Source organism: Silene latifolia, chromosome Y (assembly GCF_048544455.1).
Source record: "Silene latifolia isolate original U9 population chromosome Y, ASM4854445v1, whole genome shotgun sequence".
In the NCBI taxonomy this organism is placed as follows: domain Eukaryota; kingdom Viridiplantae; phylum Streptophyta; class Magnoliopsida; order Caryophyllales; family Caryophyllaceae; genus Silene; species Silene latifolia.
In genome coordinates, this window is record NC_133538.1 from 484,599,359 (window position 1) to 484,609,687 (window position 10,329).

The 10,329-nt window shown below is 38.7% G+C and overlaps 1 non-coding gene across 1 annotated transcript; it reads left to right on the top strand.

Annotated features, from left to right (window-relative positions):
- Positions 1 to 3,192: 3,192 nt before the first annotated feature.
- Positions 3,193 to 3,299, top strand: LOC141634806 (small nucleolar RNA R71). Its single transcript, XR_012539527.1, has one exon. It is a non-coding gene; the product is annotated as a small nucleolar RNA R71 (small nucleolar RNA).
- The last annotated feature ends 7,030 nt before the right edge of the window (positions 3,300 to 10,329 follow it).

The window sequence follows — 10,329 nt, forward strand, 5'->3', positions numbered from 1 at the left end:
TTGTTGCTCCCTTTGTCTTTGCCATTGATGAATAAACCAAGAAAAGAGTGAAAATCTTCAATTTCTAGTGTACCCAAATCGATTTAAAGATGAAAGTCTTTGCCTTTATGAATTCAAAAATCGACTCAAAGGTTGAAGATTTTGTGCTTGGTTTTGATTGTTGTTGAAAGAGGAGTGATTAATTTGTTGTTAAAAGGATGTTTTGATTTGGTTTTGGTGAATGTTGTTGAGGAATCTTGTTTTTGTGATGGAGAGGATGAGGGTTTTGGAGTTATGGGGTTTATGGGTAGTGTTTTGAATGAAGGAATGAGGAAATGAATGTGGGATGGGGTTTATAATAAACCCGAAAATTTTGAAATGCAGGGGGAAGACGGGCGGCTTTCCTTCGGGACGCCCGGATTCTGTCTGGATGGGCTTCAGGAATTCTCGCCTAAAGACGGGCGGATTGCAGCAAAGACGGACGGATTTGAAAACACGGGACGGGCGTCTTGTAAGGAAGACGGGCGGATTCCTTTGCAGGGATTTTTCTTGTTTTTTCTCAGCCAAAAGACGGGCGTGTTTCTTTCAGGACGAGCGTCTTTATGAAGACGGGCGGATTCTATTACAGGACGCCCGGTTCGTTAACAGTCAAAAAAATTTCAAAAATTCAGTTCAGAAGGACGAGCGTCTTCTGCCCAATATGCCCGGATTGCCTGAAGACGGGCGGATTCTCTTGAACCCGCTCGGATTCTATCCCTTTTACCCGGATTCAGTTCCATCCGTGTACCTTGCATATCCCTTGTCATTTTTCATTCTTCTTCAAAATCTCGTGCTCTTCATTGTGGGGGCACTACTAAGGCATGAATAGCCTAGGCAATTGTTATCCCCACACTAAGCTAAAGCACTACACATTAATTGAAATCATTAGTCCCTCCCTCACTTCTCTCAAACATGATAATTATCTTGATCAAGGCATAAAAAATTCCAAAAATGACAAAAATGCAATTTAAGAATTAAAATGCGAGTTAGAGAGTTAGAAATATTTACAAATGGTGGTTTAGGGAGGACTCCACCAAACTCTCATTCTTGATGAGATGTCAAGGGGGCATGTCCAAGGTGTTGTTGATGTTGCTCAACACCTTGAAAAAGTAATCAAAAGCTTGTTCATTGTCGTGATAAAGTTCTTCAGTAGATCTTTGCCCTTGTTGTCGGTCTTGATCGATAGCATTACCAATGTAGGGATTGAAAATCCCTTCAAACTCATCGTCCCAAAGACCTCAAACTTCATCTACTTGATCACTAAAGATCTCTTGAGTTGATAGAGACAATTCTCCCATTATCTTGTTTTGGCCAATGAGGCCATCTTCTTCATTGCTTGACTTCGGTGAGCTTTGCAAGCTCTCTTTGTTACAATTCACTTGCTCTTTGAATGGAGCATCTTCAATTTTCTTCTACCATTGGAGTTCCGACTTCTTCCTATCATCCTTCCGGCTATAATGATCAATCATAAAACATGGTTCATGCAAACGGGGAGCTCTCATAGTTTTGTCAAGATTAAAAGTTATACTCTCATCTCCCACTTCTAGAGTGAGCTCTCCATGTTTCACATCAATCACCGCACCCGCGGTGTGTAAGAAAGGTCTTCCTAGAATGATTGGAATGTTGGAATCTTCTTCCATATCAACAATGAAAAAGTCCACCGGGATGAAAAACTTCCCAATTCGCACGGGAACATCTTCCCATATCCCTAATGGTGTCTTCGTCGATCTATCGGCCATTTGGAGTGTGATATTGGTGCATTTAAGCTCTCCCATCCCCAACCTTTTACTCACCGAGTACGGCATAACACTTACACTAGCCCCTAGATCACATAAGGCTTTATTAATCGTGGTGTCGCCAATGGTACACGGTATTGAGAAGCTTCCCGGATCTTTGAGTTTTGGAGGTGAACTCCCTTAAAGTATTGCACTACTCACCTTAGTGAAGGCGATAGTCTCAAGCTTCCAGATCGACTTCTTCTTTGTGAGGATCTCTTTCATGTATTTCGCATAGGCCGGCACGTGATTGATTAATTCCGTGAAAGGAATTGAGACTTCTAAATTCTTAACAATTTCCATAAACTTTCCAAGTTGGTCATCAAATTTGGGCTTGGCTTGACGACTTGGAAAAGGAAGTCTAATCACAATGGGCTCCTTCTCCTTGACCTTCTCTTCATTTTTCTTTGAGATTTCTTCTTTAGATGATTCTCCATCTTTGGAGTTTTGCACAATTTCTTCCTTATCACTAGCTTCCACAACTTCATCCTCAACTTGCTTCTTCGGTGCTTCATACCTTGCACCACTTCTCAAGTGAATGGCACTAACCGTTTCATGTCTTGGGGGATTACTTTGAGGTGGTAATTGCCCCTTTTGTCTTTGTGAGCTTGAAGATGCTAGTTGAGTCAATTGGGTTTCCAACATTTTGGTGTGAGCTAGGATGTTGTTGATGGTGGTTTCCTTTGCTTGACTATCTTTTTGCATTTGAGTGAAAAATTCTTGTTGATTCTTTTGCATTTGGAGGACCTCTTTTTGAACATCAAAACCTTGGTCATTTTGTTGATTGTAAGGATTTTGATTTTGGTAACCTTGGTTTTGGTTGTAAAAGGGTCTTTGATTTTGGTTTCTCATGGGAGGTGGGGTGTATGTTGTTTGAGGGTTTTGAACATTTTGGCTTTTGTATGAGAGATTTGGATGGAATTTGGTGTTTTCATTGTAACAGTTGGAATAAGGGGCACCACTCTTGTATGCTTGGAAAGCATTCACTTGTTCATTTGTTCCCCTACATTCACTTGAGTCATGTCCCAAAGTTCCACAATTCTCACATATCCCACTTGGGATTGATGAGGATGCCGTCATGGCATTAACATAATGCTTTGGTGATTTCGAGGCTTCTTCAAGTCTAGCCATAGCTTTTTCAAACTTCAAGTTGATTGTATCAATGTGAGCACTAAGTTGAGCACCCAATTGAGTAATGGAGTCCACTTCATGCTTTCCTCCTCTAGTAGCCTTGCGAGGTCTACTATATTGTGAGTTATGGACCGCCATTTCCTCAATTTTGTTCCAAGTTTGATTGTCATCAACTTCGGTGAACATTCCATTTGATCCCATGTTGAGAATGTTCCTTGAATCTTCATATAGACTGTTCCAAAATTGTTGTACCAAGAACCACTCGCTAAGTCCATGGTGAGGACATGAGCGACAAATTCCTTTGAACCGCTCCCAAGTTTCATACAAATATTCTTCATCCCTTTGCTTAAAACCTGTAATTTGAGCTCTTAGCATGTTATTCTTTTCCGGTGGGTAGAATTTTTTGTAGAAATCTAGAGCCAACTTCTTCCAAGAATCAATTCCGAGAGTGGCCTTACCAAGGCCCTTCAACCATTGTTTCGTGGTGCCAATTAGAGAAAAAGGAAATAAGACCCATCGAATTTGGTCTTGAGTTACACCGGTTTGAGAAATCGCATCACAATAGTCACAAAAGGTCTCCATATGAGAATGAGGGTCTTCACTAGGCATCCCCCCAAATTGGCTCCTTTCGACTAATTGGATAAATGTGGATTTGGCAATGAAATTTCCGGTCAAATGTTGTGGTGTGGGAGTACCATTGGGTAGGTTCTCCTCGGTGGGTACGGAATGTGATGAAAACTTAGGCATTGTGGGTTGATTTTGTGTTGTATTTTGTGTTGGGTTCTCCTCACCTTCTCTTGCAAAAGGGTTGATGAACTCAATAGTTGGTTGAATATCTACAACCTCACTAATACCTCTCAAATTTCTCCAAGAAAGTCTTCTATTGATTGTCAAAGTTCTTTCAAGTTCACGATCAAAAGGTAACAAATCACCTTGTGACCTTCTAGACATGCAAAATATCAAACAACTCGAAAATAATTCGAACAAACCTTGAGGAGTTTTACTTCCTCAAGACAAAGAAAGACACAACTAATAACAATATAAGAAAATCTAAATCAAGATAACACCGTCCCCGGCAACGGCGCCATTTTTGGTCAGTTAATAAATGTTTTCGGTAACTTGTCGTTAGAAGCACCTAGACCAAAACACAATTTATAGCTTCACAAACAAATCTACAATTAGTAAAGAGACAAGTAAAGGTCGGATCCCAAGGGACGGGAATTGAAATGAGATTTCTATTGAAACTAGTGGTGTCTTAGGGGTGTCACAATTTGGGTTGATGTAGAAGGTCACTAAACTAAATAGCAATGAAAGTAAATAAGCAAAATGAATTTAAAGGGTTGTAAACAATTGATAAAAAGCACTAGGGTGTCATGGGGTCATAGGGGATTCATGGGAATTGATCATACAAACATGTTCTCAAATTATAAGCAAGCAATTATTGTTGTGATGGATTGAGTTGGGTTATATCATACAATCCTAAGAAGTTTGGGTCCCGGAGCCGAATCGACTAGATTGTACAACACCTACAAGTCGACTTAGGCTTTCCTACTCAACAACATGCATGGTCTAATGAGACTCGAGTTGGTTTATTTCTTACAAGTCTCATTGAAAGGTAGGTGATGGGTAAAAAATGCAAGGATTCATAGGCTCGCATTTCATCAAACATAACATGTGCATGAGTTTAGATCAAAACAAGCAAGCAAATAAACCATGAAAGCATATTAATTTAAGCATGAATCATTCCCCATATTGGTTTCCTCTAATTACCCATTAACCCTAGCTAAGTAACTACACACTCATTATCATGTTGAACATGCTAGCAAGGTTGTCAATCATACAAACAAAGTAAAACATGATGAATAAATGAAAGTAATTAGCAATAATTAAAAAGGGATTAAGAGAATTATACCTACTAATGATTCCAATAATAAAGCAAAGAATAATAGAAGTACTTGATGCTTGATTGAGAGGTTGTCAATCTCCCAATAATAACCCAAATAATCTTCAATTACCCAAAATAAAGGATGAACAAAAGAGAGATTAAGGAAATAAAACTTGTATTAAAACTTGATTAATTGTTGATTACAAAACTAAAGAGATATTTGATTGATATTAACTACTCTAAGAATTGATAAGAAGAACATACTCTTCTAATTAAACTAATGGGGTATTTATAGTGGAAATTAGGTGGATGCATTACGGTTAACTAAGGGCTTAAATGACGATTAAGTCCCTACTTAGGGAAACGCCGGTATTTTCTGAAGGAAGGGCATCTTTCTTGAAGCTCGAATAAACGAATTTGCGCTGTCTTGGAATCCGTGCGTCTTAGGCACGGGACGGCCGGATTCCTGTGTCTCTGCCCGGGCGTCTTTGGGAGAAGATGGGCGTCTTCTGGATGCTGCTGCCCGGGCGTCTTTGATGGAAGACGCACGGATTGTGGTCCTGGGGACTGGCGTCTTCAGGGGAAGACGGGGGGATTGTCATGCAGCGTACTTTCTTCTTCTTTTCTTCCCTTTTCTTCATAAAATCCTTGGGGATTTCCTCGGGGATGCAAGGATCTTTCCTCATCATTGCCCAACTACTATAACATGTACAAAGGCCTTCGAATCTTGTCTCTCCTTGATGCTTGATCATTGGATTCAATCAATTTAGTCTCATTTTGTCATGAAAATGCAAGGTTTGCACTCCTTTCCTACCAAGGACACAAAACCTCAAAGAATATGCAAAACAAAGAACTAAAGACAATAAATGACCCAAATATGCACTAAAAAGCATGGGAACAAGGCTCATTCGGGGACTAAATATGCGCTAATTATGGTCACATCAGCCATTCTTGTCAACCACTATCTCGACGGCAGGAGAAGTCTTCGGTTTCTTCGAAGGATGAACAACTCGAAATCCGACTTCTTCCTCTCCCTCAGTCAGATGCTTCTCTTTCTCCTTTTCCACCTCGTGAACCTTGTAGTCAACAGGCTCGCGCTTCCTCAATCTCTCACGCTCCTCCGGAGTAGTAGCTTTCCTCTGCTGCAGATAGGAATCCGACACCCATAGAGCACTAACAGAAGAATTCAAGAACCAGATGTTCCTTTGAGCCCATTTGATGGCCTATTCTCTTCGACTCTCAGTAGTAAGCGCCACAACAGTCTGCGGAACAGTGTCAAGCTTCGGAATCATCTGCTTCAATCCAACCTACCTCATCAACCTCTCCGGAAGATGCATACAATAAACTCCAAGCCGAGAATGCGAACAGATCGGGTAGGATCCAAGGAAGATACTCTAGTGACAGATTTGAGATGCCACCATGGTAAGATCCATCTAATTAATGGGCCATCTTCACTCTTCAATTTGTTTTCCCAGTAGTTGTAGACTTGAGTGAAGTCCACCATGTAGAGCTTGGTCCTCATTGCAATTGAGCGAGCATGATAAGCAGAAACATTAACTGGGGGCTCGATCAATCAAAAACGCTCCCTAAGCCAGACCTATCAGAAGCAGGAATTAGAAAAAAAAAACGAAAAAAAAAAGAAAACAAAAAAGAGAGAAACAAAAACAATTCTTTTACCTGCAAAATAATGGGACTCCCCAGATAAGGGAGGTCACAATTGGCTTTCCTGTTATCCAAACCCAATAGGATCTCTCCTAAACACAGGCAAGCTGGGCTCCTGCGCAGCTCCATTTGCTCAATCAAGCTCAAGTAACGAGAGTCGCCTCTCAAATCCTCATCAACATGCCCTTGAAGAATATATACATGTAATAGGCAAAACCCGAATGCCCTTCGCCTCGCAACATAAGAGATAGTGGGATATGTTAGTCATTTAGACCATGTTAATACTCATCTTATGATATTAAAATTACAAATTAATTTAATCTGGTCTAAATCTACATGCATGCAAATAAAAATATAAAAAAATGGTATAAAACCATCTTAAGACAAAAATCCTTACAATGGTTTAAGGCAAGTAAGGGCACTACAAAGGTCTTCTACCTTTGTAGTTCTTGAGCTATAGGAATATGGATGATCCTAAAAATACACCACAATTACCCAAATAGGTAATCTCCTTTGGATGCACCCAAGATTAAACCCAAAAATCCTAATAATTACTAACTAGATAATTAGTAGGATAACCTTGTATACTATGTAATATTATTACACTAATAATATTAGTTTATGTATATTATAATTTTGTGAATTATTTTTGATGATGATCAACAATTTGATCAAGTTTTTGATGAGAAAATATGAAGAAAATAAGGTCTTTTTTCTTTCTTTCTCGTTTTCTCTTCAATATGGCACGACCAAGGGTCTATTTTGAGATTTTTTTTGCTCTCCAAAATCATCATCTAATGAGTGTAAATAGTGGGGTATTTATAGAGAACAAAATGTAAAGAAATGAGTTAAACATTTCTTAGTGGGTTATGCCACATGTAATAACACTTATCTTATACAAGTGTCAACCCACATGTAATATTTTGGTCCATTTCGATTTCCGACATTTGTCCCACAAATGCTTATAAGTCTTATATTTAATTATCTTACAAAATTAAATATTAATTTAATTATTTAACAGTTAAATAATACAAATTAACCACTAATGATTACTTAACTATTAAGTAATCATGACACCATTTTATCAATATATATTGTGTCAATACTACCCCATTTAGCTAATTTTACAACCTTTTGTAAATTAAAATAGCTAATTATCTTTACCTCAAAACTTATACATATATCATATAAATTTAATTAATTAATAAATTAATAAATTCTAATTTATATTTATTAATTAATTATCACATAATTGAATAATAAATCCTCTTGGCCCGAGTTCGCAACCCGTCATCAAATAATACATTCACACGACTTATTAAAAGTCAATTAATACAAGGAATTAATTATATCGTATCTCATACAAATAATTAATTTATCGAATTTGGGCATCATCCTATAGGTGTGACCTAAAGGGATCAGCTGATCATCGCCGTCACACGACAGTAATGTCAAACTCTAGTCAGCCAATCATTACCGATTAACGATGACCAGCTGACAAATAAATAAATAAATCTCTGATATTCCTTTTACGAAATTTATTATGTAAACGCACTTATTGTGAAGGATACTACTCCAACAATCTCCCACTTGTCCGACACAAGTGTGTGTTACCAATTCTCTTGTCCAATAATATCTCCCACTCAATGCAAGATGTCTTTCAGGTCGTTCTTGCACGTGATCATATCATAAAGTGGTTTCCTCGATCAGGAGAATGACTGTCTGACCGGATAATCTACTATAGATCGCATCCGAGCGTGGCCACGCATTCACAGTCATCTCTCCTCGAGTGGCCTTGAGATAAAATATGACTTCAAAGGACAATCCTGTTGACCATTTCTTCATTCGATACAGATCACAATGACCCAGTAAATGCTCATCGGCCTCCTTTTACGGTGCGACCTAGAACAAAAACCAAAGCCACCGGAAAACCGTAACAACTCAGACAAATAGTCCCCAGTCTAAAGAATTGACTCGAAGGAATAAATAGAAATCCTCGCCACGACCTAGCAACAAAAGGACTCTACAAACGGTCACTGTCCGACAAATTGTCTCACAATCTGCCTATGTAATCGACCAGCCATCACTATGACCATATGACAATCGACTGTCTGTCATCTATCGCCTTACAATCTAGTCACTCCGAGACGTCACCTTATTAAGTAACTAGGGACAAAATACAATGTTAATCCAGTTCACTTTAATTGAGTTTGACATTGTCACTACAATCTATTTGGATAAAACAAAGTATATAAAATTCAGACATAAAACTGAATATGACGATAAATGCAATTTATCATATATGAAATAATATATACAATATTTTGATTATTACATATCATATAATTTACAACAGTTCTGGCATTCGTCTCAACCCCATCGAAACTACATGACTATCATGTTTAGCTTGAGACAAAGGTTTGGTTAAAGGATCAGCGATGTTGTCAGCTGTCCCAACCTTACAAACTATTATTTCTTTCCTTTCGATTAAATCTCTAATTACATGAAATTTCCTAAGTACATGTCTAGATTTGTTACTAGACTTGGGCTCTTTTCTTGAAAAATTGCCCCGATGTTATCACAATACAAAGTGATAGGATCCTCGGCGGTAGGAACTACCTTCAGTCCCTCTAAAAATTGCCTAATCCAAACAGCTTCCTTTGCAGTTTCAGAGGCTACAATGTACTCACTTCCGTTGTAGAATCAGCGATCCCAGCACTCCTTGAAACTTCTCCCGCAAACCGCCCCTCCGTTCAACAAAAAGACAAAACCAGCCTGGGATTTCAAATCATCCCTGTCGGTTTGGAAACTGGCATCCGTATAACCTCTTATACGTAATTCAGATTCTCCTCCAAACACTAAGAATGGATCTTTAGTCCTTTTCAAGTACTTCAGAATATTTTTGACGGCTATCCAGTGACTCTCACCTGGACTTTTCTGAAAACGACTCGTCATACTCAAAGCATACGAGACGTCAGGACGAGAACACATCATAGCATACATGATCGATCCAACAGCGGAAGCATAGGGAATCGTCTTCATGCGTTCAATATCCTTAGGTTCAGTAGGACACTGTGACTTACTCAAGGTGATCTCACTGCCCATAGGTAGAAAACCTTTCTTGGAGTTTTTCATATTGAATCGGTCAAGAATCTTATCGATATAGGCTTCTTGACTCAATGCTAATATCCTTTTGGGTCTATCCCTATAGATCCGGATACCCAAGATGCGCTGAGCTTCTCCCAAATCTTTCATTTGGAAGTGATTTCCCAACCACTTCTTAACAGAAGCAAGCATATCAACATCATTCCCAATGAGTAATATGTCGTCCACATAAAGAAGTAAGAAAACAACTTTACTCCCACTAAACTTCATGTATAAACATGGTTCCTCAACACTTCGAGAAAAACCATTCTGTTTAATAACATGATCAAAACGATGATTTCAACTCCTTGACGCTTGCTTAAGACCATAAATGGATCTCTTAAGTTTGCATACTTTGTTAGAAATTTAAGGATCCACAAAACCCTCAGGTTGTGTCATGAACACTTTCTCTTCCAGAAACCCGTTCAGGAAAGCGGTTTTGACATCCATTTGCCATATCTCATAATCATGAAATGCGGCAATCGCTAACATTATCCGAAAAGATATAAGCATAGCAACTGGTGCAAAAGTGTCATCATAGTGTAAACCATGAACCTGAGTGAAGCCTTTTGCAACCAATCTAGCTTTGTAGACATCTTTATGTCCATCCATGCCGATTTTAATCTTGAATATCCACTTACACTGAAGAGGTCGAACATCTTTAGGTAAGTCAACCAGGTCCCATACCTGATTATCGTACATGGAATCCATTTC